The 19121-nt window shown below is 42.7% G+C and overlaps 1 protein-coding gene across 2 annotated transcripts in view; it reads left to right on the top strand.

Annotated features, from left to right (window-relative positions):
- SLC16A7 (solute carrier family 16 member 7) overlaps window positions 1-19121 on the top strand; it is a 132115-nt gene that overhangs the window by 18369 nt on the left and 94625 nt on the right. The window contains exon 1 of one of the 2 annotated variants that reach the window (XM_030548875.1): window positions 383-440. The exons of the other annotated variant lie outside the window; for it this stretch is intronic. The gene's annotated coding sequence lies outside the window, so the exon portion shown is untranslated. Of the gene's footprint in view, window positions 1-382; window positions 441-19121 lie in introns of those variants that run through there. 2 annotated transcript variants of the gene reach the window in all.

The raw sequence follows: 19121 nt of genomic DNA, 5'->3' as shown, positions 1-19121 counted from the left end.
GGGTGTTCATGTTGGATTCTTGTCTGAATTTTTTCCACATATTTTTAAAACAATTGCTTTTCATGCAACATGAAGATTGATTTTCATAAATTATAAGATAAATGGTGACAATCAGAAAAATCCTCTGTAGTAGATGAAGAAGCTTTATGAGAGATCCTGGGTAGACTTGTATCAATATTAGGGAAGAACACCAGTTTTAATGCATAATTTTCCCTCTTATGCAATAGCATCCAGACAGAAGCATCATAACTTCATACATCTGAAGATGTAATTTGAGATGCCTGTTCCTTTGGCTATTGGTTGCTCAAAATAAACAATAAAAACATCAAGTGTGGTCATAAACCAATCAGGACTACAAAGAGTCTTTAAACGCTCAGTCTATCTGAAGTCCCTGTAAGTATCAAGACTAGATTATTAGCTGGGACAGCAGCCTCTTCCAGGTAATGTATCACTTTGTATTTTCTTTTACCTTTGCTTAATGATAAGATAGTTTCAAACTACTAGATAAATCCATGCAAGCTAAGCCAGTGTTATACAGAATATTGTGTAATGTGTGATGCTAAAGTATTATGATTATTTCTTTATATAATGCCACTGTAAAGACAAGTATGAAAACAAGGATCCTGTCCGAAAGAGTTATAACAAAAAATAGCATGGTTGAGTGGTGGCAGTCACACATCTTGTAATTTCCTTGTTCAGATACTTTTCTTTATATATTTTGTTAATACGTCTGTGAAGAGAAGCTGTTTATCAAAGATGAGTCTTGTGAAGAGGAACTAAAAAAAAGGGGGAAATAGCACTGCAGATATAGACAGGAAATGGGCTTCAGAATTAGTGGACATATGAAATAAGTTACAGAGGCAGGAGTGAGCTTTTATCTACTGTGGACAAGATGAGAAGGGCCAGTAAAAGGATTTGGAAGTGGTCGAATCAGCAGGCAAGGTAGATGATTTTTGTGAAAGTGTGGGGAAGGGAAGACCAGAATCCAGGATGCCAAAGAAGATCAACTCTGTACATCCTCAAAGTGGGCAATCATTTTAAAGAGACAAGATGGGTGAGGTAATATCTTTTATTGGACCTACACTGGAAACAATCATTTTAATATATTCACTTAAAAGATCTTACTGGGATGGGCTCTTGAGATAAGCGTCTTTATTTTTATAAGGGCTTTGGGAAGACAGCAATAACAACATGTCTCTGGCATAAAACAATATAGAACACAGTAAAACAGAAACAACGAGCGAAATGCAGGACACTGAGCAACATTGAGCAGTTACACATTCAGTTCATTTTGCAATGTTAAAACTTTTTAAAAATAAGGGACTAGAGGTTTCTTCAAAGCAAACAATATGAGAGTCTGTTTTAATGAAATTGTCTCTCGCCACTAGTTTTTGCTCCAGGCATTTTAAAATTAATAGTCTGGTTTTGAGTGAAGCATGTCTAACAGCAGTTTTCAACTTTTTATTCATTACATAAAAAAGTAATTTATTTTTTTTTGCTAACAGCCAATGCACCAGTAATTTTCAAATAGCTGTTTACACACAATTTAAGGCAAAATGTTGACTGAGTTTTTCATAAAGATAAACTGACAATTGTTAGGGTTGTCTCTGTGAAATCCATATTATAACAGTTTAGAGACAGAAAGCCTGATGATGAATCTCCCATTGATTTCCATAGTGCAGGATTAGGGCCTAAGAGCCAGCTCCTCAGGTAGTATAACATAGCTCCTTTGAAGTCAACAGAAGTGTGCTGAATTACGCCAGCTGAGGAGCTAGCTGTAAATGTATTAAAATATGAAACTCAAAATATAGGTCACTTCAATGGCTATCAGAACACTATGCAAAAGTAAGACAGTTAATTATAGTGTTGTGAAACTTGCATTACACTTTTTTTAATGATCCTCATTGCTTCTGTACTGAGAATCACTGATTTAATTTAGGATTTTTGAGGGGAGGGGCAGAATGGATAGGAAATAGTTTTTTCTGATATGAGCGTCTCTATTCAGACATGCTTACTGGCTGCACCTACTTGTGCATCCCTCCGGAAAAATGTCACTGGTGGTTTCAAAGTATGGATATTCTCACTAGCCTTAGTCAAATATATCACATTTTGAACTTTTTTTAATGAAAAAAACACAATATTTTTGAGAGCGGGAGGGGAAAATTGCAGGAAAACCTCCTTGTTTTTTGACCAGCACTAGTTCTCACCAACGGTCTAGACCACAATATCGTTCATACTTTGGGATGGAGTTATGTGCCTTTCCACACTAAGGATAGGCAACACCATACCCACAGGCCTGGGGGAAGACAGCAAAAAGATGAGTCATGTTGGAGATTACCAAAACTCCCTGCAAAATCTACATTGAGGAGTGATTCTGAGACATCAACAGTTTTTCAAGATGCTGAAACCTTAATAAAGTCTATGGCTAACTAGTATTCCTCTTGTTTTAACTGATCTCATGCAAAGCTACTTCTGGAGTGCCACACACTTTACAGCGCTGCAACTGGGGTGTGAAAAAACACCCCCCTGAGCGCTGCAAGATACAGTGCTGTAGAGCGTCAGTGTAATCAGGGCAGCAGCGCTGGGAGCCGCGTAAGGGATGTGGTTTACATGCAGCGCTGGGAGAGCTCTCTCCCAGCGCTGCCGCTCTGACTACACTCACACTTCAAAGCGCTGCTGCGGCAGCGCTTTGAAATTCCAAATGTAACCATACCCTCAAGTTTCCAGGATACCTTCCTGTCCCGTCAAACAGCTAGGATGTGGAAGAAGTGAAGAGTGAGAGAAAAAACATTTCCATCTCCCTCTTAAATGCCAGGGACAAAAGAAACACCATGCCCAATCCATTTAGCAGAAAGCACAGGGAAGGAAAACGGGAGAAGGAGGAGAGAGTGTACTAGGGAGTTACAGAGATTATAAAATAATAATAGTGTGATGTTTAAACATTGCTTTATAACATTTATCTTGAGATTTTCCATTAGTATATGGTGACACATAGTAACATCGCTGACAATGCCAACCACACTCACACTGTTTTTTTTTGTCTGTTTGTTTTTTTATAATCACAGACAGAATCAGGCGTAAAGTAAGTAGGAGAATATGCCCCTTCCTTAAAAAAAAAAAGAGCAGGGAGAGAGAGAGAGAGAGAGAATTGCAGGGGCACTTAGAAGCTGGGTTAATTACAGCACTAGAGAGAGAAGTTGGTTGATATAATATCTATTATTGGACTAACTTCTGTTGGTGAGAGACACAAGCTTTTGAGCTACACAGAGCTCTTCCTCAGGATAGGAAAGGAACATCACAGCATCACAGCAAAGTGCAAGGTGGAAGAGATTAACATAAGTAGTTAGCACATATTCTAAGAGACAATTCAAGGAAGAGTGGCCCATTAAGGCCTCTGCACAGGATAAAAAAAGGACTGCAGACTCAGGCCTTTTATTAAAAAAAAAAAAGATGTTATCCACTGTGAATATATCATGTCCATCAATGTAGTACTTGACTACTGTAACTAGGGGTATGGCTACACTTGAAATTTCAAAGCGCTGCTGCGGCAGCGCTTTGAAGTGTGAGTGTAGTCAGAGCGCCAGCGCTGGGAGAGAGCTCTGCCAGTGCTGCACGTAAAACACATCCCTTACGGGTGTAGCTTGCAGCGCTGATTACACTGAGGCTTTACAGCGCTGTATCTTGCAGCGCTCAGGGGTGTGTTTTTTCACACCCCTGAGCGCAAAAGTTGCAGTGCTGTAAAGTGCCAGTGTAGCCATGGCCTAGGACTCTACCAAAATCATGGTCCATTTTGGTCAATTTCAACTCATAGGATTTAAAAATAGTAAATTTAATGGTTTCAGATGTTTACATCTGAAGTTTCATGGTGGTGTAACCATATCCAGACCCAAAAGATGGAGCAGGGGGTCACAAAGCTATTGCACGGGAGTCACAGGGTTGCCACCTTTACTTCTGTCCTGCTACTGGTGGGAGTTCTGCCTTCAGAGCTGAGTTGAGCTGGGCTCTGAAGGCAGCGCAGCCATGGAGTTTCTTGCAGCTAGTGTTGGTTCCCAGAGGTGGGTCTGACCTGGCCAGAGGAATGGCCCCTGCAGGGGAAGAGGAAGTCCTGTCCTTCCCCAACCAGGCCAGAACTAGAAACTGGAGCCCAGCACGCAGTAGGAGCCCCCGGCAGGGGTGCCCTGAACAGCACAGGGGAGATCAGACTCTCTTCCCCTACAATAGCCAGATATTACGAGAGAGATCAGATTTCACAGCTGTGAATTTGGCAGGGCCCTAACTATAACCTCTTCCCCTAATGGATCTATGACTTTGTCTCCATGGGCAAGTGAAAGACATAACTTTTGTCATTCAGAGGTTAAAACAAACACATGCTCCCAAAAGACAAAAGTTTTGTCGACAACAAGCGCTGGTGTGAACAGCGCTTTGTCGGTAGGAGTGCTCTCCTGCTGACAACGCTAATGCCACTCATTGGGGGTAGAAGTTTTTTGTCAGTGCCAACAAATAGCATCTACACTGCGTGCCTTTTAGTAGCACAGCTGTAGTGGCACAGCCGTGTCACTAAAAGCTGCATAGTGTAGACATAGCCTATGCCAGGGTTTACACTGCAGGATGCCAGCATAAACTACTGTGAAGTTAGCCAAGGGTGTGAACATGCAAAATGTAATTATGAAGTTAAAAGAGGATTGATAGGTCCTCAAAGGAAACCCTCACATTCAAAAGATGAGCCTAGGAACTTAAATTCTGTACTCTGCTAGAAACAATCATGGACTGAACAGAGAGAACACTTCAGTCTCCCTGGACACTCAATAACAGACTTAAAAGTGGCAATTCTTCAACAAAAGAACTTCAAAAACTGACTTCAATCAGAAACTGCAGATCTGGAATTAATTTGAAGACTGGACACCATCAAATCAGGCCTGAATAAAGACTGGAAGTGGATGGGTCACTACAAAAAGTAATTTTCCTTCTGCTGAAACTCACACTTTCTTGTCAACTGCTGGAAATGGCTGATGTCCACCTCGATTGCATTGGCTTTGTTAGCACTACAAAAATAATTTCCCCTGTCTTAATATTCACCCCTTCTTGTCAACTGTTGAGAATAGGCCACTTCCACCTTAATTGAATTGGCCTCATTAGCACTAAGATGACCAGATAGCAACTGTAAAAATCAGGACACTTTTTTTTTTCAGGGTAGAGGAGGGGAATCATAGAATATCAGGGTTGGAAGGGACCTCAGGAGATCATCTAATCCAACCCTCTGCTCAAAGCAGGACAAATCCCCAGACAGTTTTTTTTTGTTTGTTTAAACCCCATTTCCCTAGATGCCCCCCTGGGTTTAACAGGCTAATGCTCAAACCACTGAGCTATCCCTGCCCTATATAAGACAAAGCCTTTAATATTGGGACTTAGGTCACCCTAAGCCCAGGGCTCCCTAACACAGCTCAGTTGACTCAAGTCCCACTAACCCTGCATTTAAACTGTGGTGCATACTCACCCAAAGTGGCCAATGACTCTCCTGCCTGGCTTTATAACCACTCCCACTCCTGCTGGGAGAGATAGTTGGGGGGGGGACATGGGAAATTGCCCCACATCGAGGCACCACCCGCCTCTGCTCTGTGCCGCAAACCCCTTGGTGCCCTCCCCGCTTCTGGCCACTGCAGGCTGCAATCCCCGGCCAAATGCCCTCGTTGGGTCATGGCTGTTGGCGGGCAGTGGCCCGCAGGGCTGCCATGTGGGAGCGGCGTGGTGGGGGCCGGGGAGCTATTTACCTCGCTGGTGCGTGCGCAGCGACCAGCACTGAACGGATCCCGCGTACCGCAGGGAGCTGTGTGCACGGTGAGTGGGGAGCTGAGCTATGTTGGTCTGCTGGGCAGGGTAGTGCCAGCGCCCACTCCAGCCACCTGGAGCCAGGTGGCGGCAGTTCCACCAGTGGTGCTGTGCTGCTACTTCAAGGCAGGCTTCTCCCCCAGCTCACAGCCGTGCTGGCTTGCTGCGCTTCCTGGGATGGCAGGAGCCTGGGGCGGTGCTCTCCGGTGCTCTGTGCTGCACATGGGGCCCTGATCCTAAGAGACAGAGGGACCTACTGGGGGGCAAGGTGGGGAGCCCCAGCAGTGCTTACCTGTGGTGGCTCCTGGGAAGCATCCAGCAGGTCTCTCTGGCTTCTAGGGTTGGGTCAGGTTGGGGGGAGGCAGAGGTGCCTGCAAGCCCCACCCCTGCAGCATTGCCGGTGCCTGCAAGCTCCACCCCTGCAGCACTGATTGGGCAGGAGGGAGACAGTGCAGCATGCAGAGACCCTCTCCACCTCTGTGCCTAGGGGCCACCAGCACTGCAGGCTCCTGCTGACAGGCAGGCAGGCATGCCGCTGGGAGCTGCCCCAGGAAGCGCTGTCACATCAGCCCCTGGACTTTGGCGGTGATGGTGAACAGTCGCCGATATTGGGACAAAGGGCGTCCCGGCCAATGTGCGGTTGGGACATGGGACAAATGTGTTAAAATCAGGACTGTCCCGATAATATTGGGATGTCTGGTCACCCTATGTTAGCACTGTCCCCCCATCTGGTAAGGCAACTCCCATCTTTTCATATGCTGTAATATTTATACTGCTTACTGTATTTTTCACATCCGTGCATCTGATGAAGTGGGTTTTAGCTCATGAAAGCTCATGCCCAAATAAATTTGTTAGTCTCTAAGGTGCCACAAGGACTCCTCATTGTTTTTGCTGATAAAGACTAACATGGCTACAACTCTGAAACCTGAACAGAAAGACTGAATTTATTGCTTATTACAACTCTCTGTAACCCTCTAACCTCCCCCTCCTTGTCCTATGACTGCAAAGGTGTTAATGGGCCATTCTACCTTTCATGGTCCCTTACAATATGTGCTAACTACTTATGCTAAACAATCTGTTCCACCTTGCATTTTGTTGTGAATCTGAGAGTACCTTTCCCAGACCTGAAGAGCAATGGGGTGTGGCTAGACAATTTGTGTCTCCAACAGGTCCAAAAAGAGATGTTGTGTTGGTCCAAAAAGAGATGTTACCTGTCTCACCTGGTCTCTATAATATACTGGGACTGACATGGCTACAAGTTTACTGCAAAATTACAGCACTATTCAGTCGCAGCTTGGTTTTTTGGGTTTTTTGGGTTTTTTTGCACAGCTCCAAAGTGACTGACAATATTGCAACTTAAAACTCAGTAGTATTTTCTGTTCAATCCACTTTTGTAATCCTCTTTTAACTTCATAATTATATTTGGCATACAGTACTCAAATACTACATTGATTGGCATGGTATCGATCAGGGTTTCTCAAACAGGAGTCGCTGCTTGTGCAGGGAAAGCCCCTGGCAGGCCGGTGTGTTTACCTGCCCCGTCTGCAGGTCCGGCTGATTGCGGCTCCCACTGGCCACAAATCGCCGCTCCGGGCCAATGGGAGCTGCTGGAAGCGGCGGCCAGTAAGTCCCTCAGCCCATGCCGCTTCCAGCAGGTCCCATTGGCCCTGAGCAGCGATCCGCAGCCAGTGGAAGCTATGATCGGCCAGACCTGCAGATGGGGCAGGTAAATACACCGGCCCAGCCCACCAGGGGCTTTCCCTACACAAGCAGTGATCTGTGTTTGAGAAATCCTGGTATAGATAACTATATTCATAGTAACAGGAGTACTTGTGGCATCTTAGAGACTAACAAATTTATTTGAGCATAAGCTTTCATGGGCTACAGCCCGCTTAATCAGATGCATAGAAGGGACCATATAGTAAGAAGATATATATACATACAGAGATCATGAAAAGGTGGAAGTTGCCATAGAGGAGAAAAAAAAGTGATAATCAAGATGGCTCATTCCAAACAGTTGACAAGAAGGTGTTGAAGATACTTAACATGGGAAAATAGATTCAATTTGTGTAATGACCCAGCCACTCCCAGTCTCTAGTCAAGCCTAAGTTAATGGAATCTAGTTTGCAAATTAATTCTAGTTCAGCAGTTTCTTGTTGGAGTCTGTTTTTGAAGCTTTTCTGTTGCAAAATTGCCACCTTTAAGTCTGTTACCAAGTAACCAGAGAGGTTGAAGTGTTCTCCTACTGGTTTTTGAATGTTATGATTCCTGATGTCAGATTTGTGTCCATTTATTCTTTTATGTAGAGACTGTCTGGTTCAGCCAATGTACATGGCAGAGGGGCATTGCTGGCACATGATGGCATATATCATATTGGTAGATGTGCAGGTGAATGATCCCCTGATGGCGTGGCTGATGTGATTAGGTCTTTTGATGGTGTCACTTGAATATGTTTGTTTTAAATATAGGGTCTGACTCTTCCAGTCCTTTTCAGGTAAAATTACTATTGAAGTCAGAGTTTGTCTGATGACTTGTCTACACTTGCAATGCTGCAGTGGTGCAGCTGTGATGCTTAGCATTTAGTGAAGACACTATGTTGATGGAAAGTTTCTTCCATTAGCATAAGTTCTCCACCTTCCTGAGAGACAGTAGCTATGTGACGGGAAAAGCCCTCCATTGACATAGCAGTGTCTATACTGAGAATTCAGTTGTTATAACCGCATCACTCAGGGGCGTGGATTTTCCTTCGAGTGATGTACTTATAGCAACATAAGTTTGTAGTATGGACCAGGGCTGAGTAAGGACCCAGGACTGGGCTAAAACACTTTAATGAGAACTAGGGGGTTCGGAAAAGTTTAATTTGCTTGTTTCTCTGTGCTTGGACAATCAAAATGAATTGGTCAGTTTCATTTTTATTTAGAGGCATTTTCAAAATCAGTGTTACTTTTTGGTTCTCATGTATTATTTAATTTAATTAGGTGTATTAAAAGCGGCAATCAAAATTCCAAGTTTCTGTGCAAAAAATAAAATAAATATTAGGGCTGGTAAAAGTTAAAGAGAGATGAGGGATGTAATTAATAAGGTTACAGACCTGTTTTTTTGTTTGCTTGTTTTCCCCTCTTAACTTTCCCCACTGGAAAATATTGTAAAAAGTAAAATTAAGGAAAAGACACTTTTGCATCGTTTTAATTTTTTTCCACTGCAAAAGTGTGAAAAAAGTAAAACCCAACTTAAAAAAAAATTATAGCCTTTTCCCTCACTTTTCCAGTGGAAAATGGGAGGAAGGAATAATGGTGATAGGGGAAAAAAACCCTAAAAATTCAAAATGATTTTTTTTTTCAAAATATTTCATTTAGAAAAACTTTGTTTAGATTTACTTTCAAAAATGGAGGGAAATTTTCAAAGGAAATGAGAACTTTTTTTTTCAAAATATCTTGTAAAAAAATTGACCAGCTGTAACTAATATCAAGACAAAAGATTTTTCTGCTGAAAGGCATTTCACAATATAGCCCATTAATATCACAAACTGCCAACTTGACAATTAAGAACCCAGCAAAAATTAACAGCCTGCAACTAGCCGCCCCAACATGTGTCAAGACACCCTGAGAAAGCCCAAGAGAATGGAGGCCCCTTATAGCAGGCTGTGGAGTGAACAAATGAGAGCTCTGTCAGATCACATAAGCTTTATACAATTTTTTTTTTACAAAGTTGGGTGGCAAATAGTTTATTTTAAAACACTTCCATTATGGAAGGAAGTGCTAGGCATCATTTCTCCTAGCTTTTGGTTTTGTAAAAGTCCATTTTCAAATACATCTCTACCCCGATATAATGCACCCAGATATAACACAAATTCGGATATAACGCGGTAAAGCACTGCTTGGGGGGGGCGGGGTAAGTCTGCACACTCCAGTGGATCAAAGCAAGTTTGATATAATGCCGTTTCACCTATAACATGGTAAGATTTTTTGGCTCCCAAGGACAGCATTATATTGGGTAGAAGTGTCGTAAATTGTGGGTCAGATTTGACCAGACAACATCCCTTTAATTAGGGAGTTCCAGTGCAAATAGTTTTTTGGAGGCCTCATGAGTGGGGTGGGAAGGTTGAGTGCACAAAGAATGCAAGGTCAGGCCTACACTGGCACCCAATAGTTTCTATGTGGGTAAGCATTTGTCAATATTTTCATTAAAAATTTAGTGGGATGCTTAACAGCAACAGGAGTTTTGGGTGCAGAAGTACAGGACTGAGGCCATAACATGGACAGGGATGGTTAGTTGTTTATGAAAAGTATGTCCTATATCTTTTAGGTGACAAACTAGCCACTATGGCATGAAATTCTTGCATGTGGATAACAGACACACAATAAAAGCTTGTTTACTATACGTTTATGCCTTTCAACACTATTAAGAGCAATGGATTAGGAATAAAACAAAGAGCATGCGATACATCTATGAAACAGAAACCCTGTTAATGTAACTATTCCTTTAATTAAAAATGGAAAGTGTGACAAAGTTCCTCTTCTGCTTTGGTGGGTCCTGCACTTATAGGCAGATTTGCTTGCCTCAGAGATTCATGGCAGCCCTCAGTTTGGCCACTTTTGCTAGTGGCTCAAACCTGCTGTCCACTCAGCTAACCTCCTCACTGGCCAGCATGGGGGAAACGGAGAACAATCCCCACAGTCTTTGTGTCGCACCTAGTGGGTCGGGCACAGGCCAGATCCCTTTCCAATTTACACCTTCTCTTTTGGTGTTTCTCACAGACCAGGTCAACTCCTCCTGTGTCCGATCAGGAGTTAGGATGAGGGGAACCTGGGCCCAGCCTCTACATCAGGTTCCAGCCCAGGGCCCTGTGGATAGCAGCTGTCTACAATGTTCCCTGTATCAGCTACAACTCCCTAGGCTACTTTCCCATGGCCTTCCCCAGCACTTTCTTTATCCTCACTGCAGGATCTTCCTCTTGAAGCTTGATCACGCTTGAACTCTTCACTCCTCCAGCTGCACATCTTCTCACTCCCTGCTCCTTTTACTTACTTTTATTTTATATATACATACACAACTAACTGATGGGGGAGGTCATTCTTAAACCAGTTGTCCTGATTAGCCTGCCTGCCATAATTGATTCTAGAAAGTTCTTAATTGGCTCCAGGTGTCTTGTTTAGCTTGCCTGTCTTAATTGGTTCCAGCAGGTTCCTGATTGCTCTAGGGCAGCCCCTGCTCTGGTCACTCAGGGAACAGAAAATTGTTCATTCAGAGGCCAATATACTTGCCTTCTACCAGACTCTTGTACCCCACTGGTCTGGGTCTGTCACAAAAGGCATATATTTCAGTTATAGTGGAAATACTATTTATTGCCAATTTCTCCTAATAATAAACCTTTAAATTTGAAATAGCTTTGCCTTTTCAGAAGTCAGTTGATGGTGAAAGCCACTGTGACAGAAATGTAGAATAATAAAGAGGAATACCCTCAGTGGTATTGTAATGGAGACCTTTTTGCATTTTATCATGTGATTATAAATGCAAAGTACTTTCTCCTTCAAGGGCAAGAAGTTTGAGAGAAGCTATCAGCAGCTGTATCAGGTTCTGTTCATAAAACCATTAAACATTATGGTGTACTGTCAACAGGCATTCCTTCCCCTACTACTAAAACAGAAAGGCATTTCAAGAACTGGCTAGTTAATTTCCTGCACAAACTGATCTAAACTATAGGCAACAGAGCTATTTAAGGAACAGGTAATCTACTTATGAAGCATTTATAACTCTAGGACTAGTTTGTAGCTTAAAGCCAGGGGCCAGGCCCACTGGATGGGCTGCATCGACTTACAATTCCTCCTGAGCAGCCTGTGCTGCTGCAGCAGCTCTTCCATCCTGAGAGAGGGAACAGCATATGTTTCCTTCTGTCACTAGCCGGCTGTACCACCGCCTTGCTTCTTTTGGGGAAACAGGCATTGCTTGTGCCAAACACAGGGTTCACCAGCCACAATGTGGCTGGTCTGTACACAGTAGAACAAAGGGAGGATGCAATCTTCAACCCAGTCATATTGCACCCCTAGAGTCCCATCTGATAAGGTGCTTAGCAGTCTGGCTGTGATCCAGCAAAGCACTTAAACACATGCTGAAGATCAGGAGGACACTATACTGAGCCGTTATTATATCGAGAAGCATTGAGTCAGTGAAGAATTTTGCTCCCAGCCTGATTGCCCATAGCTAGCTCATTTTTATTCAGTGTAGGTAATAATGGGGTGGATTTTTTTAAAAATAGTATATCTTATCTGACCACTTTTTATTTTTTATCTTTTTATCTATTAACTATCATTTTACAATATACAGCTTATAGAAATATTTTACATTTGATTAAGTTTACAGTTGTCTTAAGTCAAGGAAATATGTATTACCTAATCTTTCATATTTGGGAATAATAAATAATTTCTCTTTCATTAGCTAGTTAATTTTGTATCATATTAAAAATAAAATGTTGAGGACCTCTGACACAGGTGCAAGAGTATGAAGGGTCATTGTGACCGAAGAACCTCTTAATGCCAACTGACAAAAGGGTGTAGAGTGGCTCCAAAAATCTCCTGATTCTGGTATGTGCCTTCTGGTTCACCGTGAGGTCTTAAATAAAAGCTGGTGTCACACTGGTCATCAACATCATTGTAAAATGTATGTACAAATACTGTGAAAGGAGACAAATTAGAGGACTGGGCCAAAAGAAATCTGATGCAGTTCAACAAGGACAAGTGCAGAGTCCTTCACTTAGGATGGAAGAATCCCATGCACTGCTACAGACTAGGGACTGAGCAGCTAGGCAGCAGTTCTGCAGAAAAGGACCTAGGAGTTACAGTGGACGAGAAGCTGGATATGAGGCAACAGTGTGCCCTTGCTGCTAAGAAGGTTAACAGCATTTTGGGCTCTATAAAGAGGAGCATTGCCAGCAGATGAAGGGATGTGATCATTCCCCTCTATTCAGCATTGAGGAGGGCTCATTTGGAGTACTGCGTCCAGTTTTGGGCCCCACCCTACAAGAAGGATGTGGAAAAATTGGAAAGAGTCCAGCGGAGGGCAACAAAAATGATTAGAGGGCTGGAGAACATGACTTATGAGGCGAGGTTGAGGGAACTGGAATTATTTAGTCTTCAGAAGAGAAGTATGAGGGGGCATTTGATAGCTGCTTTCAACTACCTGAAAGAGAATTCAAAGAGCATGGATCTAGACTGTTCTCAGTGGTAGCAGATGACAGAACAAGGAGTAATGGTCTCAAGTTGCAGTGGGGGAAGTTTAGGTTGGATATTGGGAAAAACTTTTTCACTAGGAGGTTGGTGAAGTACTGGAATGGGTAACCTAGGCAGATGGTGGAATCTCCTTCCTTAGAGGTTTTTAAGGTCAGGCTTCACAAAGCCCTGGCTGGGATGATTTAGTTGGGGATTGGTCTGGCTTTGAGCAGGGGGCTGGAGTAGATGACTTCCTGAGGTCTCTTCCAACCTTGATATTCTATGATTCTATGATTACGTATGTACACTGAAAATATGGTCTTAAAGTCTGTAGGTATTGATCACCACCAAAGGTGAAAAACAGGATTTCTGTCATACAAGGGTGATTCATTCATCTACCTGTTGACATGTAAATAGAGTATTGTCTCATTTACAATGGGATTCCTATCAACAGTCTAAACTGAATGTAAATGAAGGATTGTGGGGACTTCAGAAAGATCTAACAGGAAGAGAAGAACAGCAGGGGAAAGGGAATGTTGTTTGGTAGGAGCACTTCAAAGATTTGTTTGACTATAGTTGAGGGAGGTCAAAGAAGACACTAAGGCACCCTTAACTGAGGAAGCAAAAGGACAGCAAGTTTGCATCATGAAAAAGGGGTCTGAGCCAGGCTTGGCTAAAAACAGTGAAGAGAACTTTGGTGAGAGAGAACTTCTTTAGACAAGAGAGTAACTTGTTAGTTAAGGTTACTCTCTAGAAAATGTATCATGATTTTGATTTACATGTAACCATTTATTTCCAATAGTCTTATTCAGTCTAACTTGAATCTTGAAATTTTTTATAATAAACTTATTCTTGTTTTCACCATAAATATTTCTTAATGCTGTAGTGTTAAGCAAGGTGGTGGTCCTGAACTGAATCTTACAAGCTGGTATGTACTATTCCTTTGGAAACAGCAGATGTGGTAATTCATAGACTCGTGGACTTTAAGGTCAGAAGGTATCATCGTGATCATCTAGTCTAACTCATGCTCCAAAACGTCTGTTAGTCTATAAGGTGCCACAGGATTCTTTGCTGCTTTTACAGATCCAGACTAACACGGCTACCCTCTGATACTAGTCTAACCTCCTGCACATTGCAGACCACAGAACCCCACCCACACATTCCTTAAATAGACTTCTAATCTCTGGCAGAGTTACTGAAGTTCTCAAACCATGGTTTAAAGACTTCAAGTTACAGAGAATTCATAATTTACACTAGTTTAAACCTGCAAGTGACCTGTGTCCCATGCTGCAGAGGAAGGTGAAAGCCCCCCAGAGTCTCTGCCAATCTGACCTGGGGGAAAATTCCTTCCTGACCCCAAATATGGTGATCAGTTAAATCCTGAGCATGTGAACAAGACCCACCAGGCAGATACTTGGGAAAGAATTCTCTGTAGTAACTCAGAGCCCTCCCCATCTAGTGTCCCATTTCCAGCCGTTGGGGATTTTTGCTCCTGACAGTCACTGATGGGCCACATGTCATCCTAGGCAGTCCCATCATACCATCCCCTCCATAAACTTATCAAGCTTAGTCTTGAAGCCAGTTAGGTTTTTTGTCCCCACTGCTCCTCTTAGAAGGCTGTTCCAGAACTTCACTCCTCTGATGGTTAGAAACCTTCTGCTAATTTGGTGGCTAAATTCATTGATAGCCACTTTGTATCCATTTGTTCTTGTGTTCACATTGGTGCTTAAGTTAAATAATTCCTCTTCCTCCCTGGTATTTATCCCTCTGATGTATTTATAGAGAGCAGTCATATTTCCCCTTAGCCTTCTTTTGGTTAGGCTTAACAAGCCAAGCTCATAAGGTAGGTTTTCTGTTCCTTGGATCATCCTAGTAGCCCTTCTCTGCACCTGTTCCAGTTTGAATTCATCTTTCTTAAATGTATGATACCAGAACTGCACAGAGTATTTCAGATGAGGTCTCACCAGAGCCTTGTATAACAGTACTAACACTTCCCTGTCTCTACCTGAAATAATTCGCCTGATGCAACCTAGGAATGCATTAACCTTTTTCATGGTTGCATCACATTGATGTCTCAGTCATTCAGTGAGTGTTCAGTGGATAAGGGGCTGGACATGGCAGGGATGCTTGGAGGACTTAGGTGATGGCATGTGCCTATTGCTATCTGTACAGAGAGAGCAAGGTCTGGAAGGCAGCGCTTGTGTTGCCAGAGGCTGGTGTAATCAGGGAGCTGATCCACAGCAGGCACAGACAAGGCTGCTTCACACTAAGGGGTTGTGGGGAGATATCTGACAGCCTGAGTCCCCATGGGGAGTGTCATAGCCATACTATATCTTTCTACAGATAAACCTATTGAAGATGAACAGAAAGCCCAGAAACTGTCTACTCCCTCAGGGGCAAAGCTTTGAGGATTAAGGAGAAGGCATGGGCTGTGGCGTTCAGGTTCCAGCTGTGTGAAAACAAGGGGGTGCAAATATGGAGCAAAAGTATGTGTTGCACAAAGCAACATTAGCTCTAATGCAAATATCCACTACACCCTTGGGATACATTACTGTTCACTTGCTCCATCACCACTATTCACTAAGCCACAAAGTCTTGAACCCGAGAAGTTGCAGTCCAGAGGCTTCTGAATGCTTTCAAGAAGGGGAGGAGCATGTTGTGGAAGTGCTGCTTCCCCCACTTTTACATTTTAAAGCCCTATTTTTTTCTTCTTTGCTCCCTTCCATTCCTACCAGCTGGATGATCTTTAACTTCCTCAGTCACTCTGCTCTTTTACATAGTCAACCACTCTATCTTGGTTCTCTTTCTGAGAACTCTCTAATGAATCCTTCAGTGTCTCCTTTGTTGGTTTCTTCTCCCTCCTATTCCACCAGTGTGCCTCTATTTCTGTACTTAGCCCTTTATTCTTAATATTACATCTTATTCCTGGGTGATTTTTATCCATTCTTGTTATCAGTCTAGTGCTTATAAGAGTAGTTTATCTGCATATACCATATGTGCACTGATGACTCCCAAATCAACATCTTTATCTTGGCTTTTCCTCCTCTTCCAGTTTTAAAGCTCTAAGATATCAGTTCCTGGATGTTTGTTTGACAGTTCAAGCTCAACATTATGAAAAGAGAACTCCTCAGCCTGCCCTGCACATCCTAGATTTGTGCATCCAAATCAAGCAGCTGCGTGTATGCCTGATTTACATATACAAATATACATTGTTTTTAAAAAAAAGTAATTCTGTCCCTCATGCAAATACTTTTGTCTGTTACCCTCGTAATCTCCTGCCTATACTGCTTCAACCTCTTATTTTTTGACCTACTTGACTCTCACCTTGCATCCTCTTGTCTCTGAAAAATGCCACTGCTAACGTTATCATCTACTCATTCTCTAATTGTTTCTCTTCACTCCCTCCCCCGCTCCAAACACTACCTTTTTCACTGAGTCTTCTCTTCCTACATCACAAGTGAACTCCTTCATATGTCTAGGGATCTCTGACCCTACTTATATCTGAGCTTTTTTTTTTCTGCTATGTCAGTCCCTCATGCCCTGCTGTCTTCCAGTTCTGTTCTATTTCCCTTTATGCTTCCTTTACATCTTTTTAATATAAGTTCCTCTGTACTTTTTTCCTGCACTGCCCTCTGCATGTCATCCTGCACACTGTGCAACTATGCTCTCTATCTACAAGTTCCTTCTGAAATATTACTTCTTTCAGTTCTTTCGTCTTCACAATGCAGACTGATGCTCCTGCATCAAGCTGATAAAAACAACATATTTTAAAAAAACTATGAATAAAAGTGTAACTAGCATGATACATATATTCACTGTAAACACAAGAGAGCACATGATAGTATTTAATGCAAACCTAGAAGCTCTCTCACCTGCACCTTTTCTCTGCTGTACATTACAATCAAATGACCTAAAGATAAATTCAAGATAGTGTTCATGAGATTGTAAATTCTTCAGGGCAGGGGCTGTGGTTTTCATTTGTCTGTAAGACATCTGTATAAATAATAAAAGTCATAGTAATAAAATGGGACCAGAGAGTCCTCTGCTGAGCCCACTGCAGGATGTCATTTTGACTGCTGTGGTACACAATTGCTTCTAGTTATTTGTTAGGGTACTCTGTGCACCACAGGCTGGTGACAAGCACTACGGGCATGCCAAGCACTGGGCTCTGCAGACTCTGTCCATTGGTGGAGTCCTACTATAAAGTAAAAGAGGAATCTTTACTACAGTTGACAGGAAAGAAAGGAATCAAACTTATTAGGTAGGATTCTCACACATTAGTTGAAAAAGGAAAGTGAATAATATCCAAACTACACCAAAATATGTATGTCTACACTGACATACCCACATAGCCCCCCAGCATGGGTATAATTAGCAGTGTAGCCAGTAAGATATGACTTAGGAGACAAAGAGAGTAAAGACATGCCTCAGGGGTGTGGGTATGTACTCACATGTACACTCTGGGGGAGAGTCGATAGCAAGGAAAGGCTCCATCAGTTCCCTACTGCTGGAGCTTACCCCACCACAGGAAAAGGCTCTGGCAGGGAGGAAAGACCCCAGCAGCTTCCTGCTGCTGGCACATTTTCCCTCTAGCAGCAAGGAAGCAGTGGGGAAAGCAGCTTTCTGCTGCTGGAGCCCTTCCCTGCCACAGTAAAAGACTCCAGCTGTGGGAAAAGGCTCTGTCAGCCCCCATTGCTGGAGCCTTTCCTCACAGCAGGGAGAACCAAAAGTGGGGAAAAGGCAGTGGGAAAAACGCTCTAGCAGGAGGGAGGAAGCAGAGAAGGGCTGAGCCAGAGCCTTTTCTTGCTGCAGTGAAAGGCTGTGGCAACAGGAAGCTGTTGAAACCATTCCTCGCTACCACCCTTCTGTCAGGGTCTTTCACTGATATGTGTAGCTACCCACAATAAGATGGGCCCAGCCTGCTTTTCACTACAGAGTGTAGCTACATATACACTCCATGCTGCTACCAGTGGTTTGTAGTGTAGATGTAGACTAGGGGACATACAAATAAAGAGGACAAGCTAACCTCTCAGAGTTCCCTGGGTCTAACATCCAAGTAGCTTTATTATGTGCAGCTCTCTGTGAGGAGATAGAGTCCTAGGCCTTCGGTCTCACAGACCTAGTCTTCTTCAGTCTCTGGTGTGCTAGCCATCTTCTGACTGTCACACTGAGGATCCTTCCCTGCCACATTGCTACACAGTAGGTCCATATGCTGTTCTGGACACAGTGCCTGCTTCAAAACCCTTATAATGCCTTTATTTGCTCTTCCCTATAACTCTGGATCATACACTTCTTTCTGCTGGCTAGATCCTAGCCTAAGTCCTACCCATCCTAGAATGATTTATAATAACCCAACGCTTCTCCTTTGGGTCATTCCAAACAAGCAAGGGTACCCAGTATTTAAAATTTACATAAAATTGATTATGTTAAATGGCACCTTTGCCAAAACCATGATAATTTCAGTGGGAAAACTACAAACTTACAAGTGTTGGGGAAAGTGCAGACTTATCAGTGTAGAGTAAAAAATGTAGGCGAATATCCTTCCGTTAAGACTTGACCCAGGAAATGTTATAATAGGAACAATACTAACATACTTAATGCATTCCTTTAAGCTTTTTAACAGAATTTAACAGGAATACATGAGTGCAGCTCTGAATCAGTTAGTATTCTAGTTTTGTTGCTAATTTCTTTCTTTCTGAGACTTCTAGTTTTGTTAAAATATTCAAGAATGCATCATTCAGTGACATCAACAGTGCCTTGGGTTGCCACAAAACCACAGATATTTGCAAAATCAGAGAATGATGTATTCTGGATAAGAGGAGTTCACACAATAATAATAATAATTGTAAACAGTTCATGTTACTGCCTGGATACTGAGAGCATTCAGCCCACATTTCTGAGTTTAGTTTTCATATCTGATTTAATGTTTGCCTTTACTGGGCAAAGCAGGCAGGGAGGACAGAACATGCACCATTAGAATTCAGGCCAGCATTTGGAGCACAAGGATCAGTGGGACACAGCAACAAGTAGTGAGTCACAGCAGAACAGAGAAGCAACAGTAGGAGGTACTTCTCATGAACGATTGCTGCT

Source organism: Gopherus evgoodei, chromosome 1, assembly GCF_007399415.2.
Source record: "Gopherus evgoodei ecotype Sinaloan lineage chromosome 1, rGopEvg1_v1.p, whole genome shotgun sequence".
Taxonomy (NCBI): Eukaryota; Metazoa; Chordata; order Testudines; family Testudinidae; genus Gopherus; species Gopherus evgoodei.
Note: the sequence above shows the minus strand (reverse complement) of the source record. Positions and strands in the feature narration are given on the sequence as shown.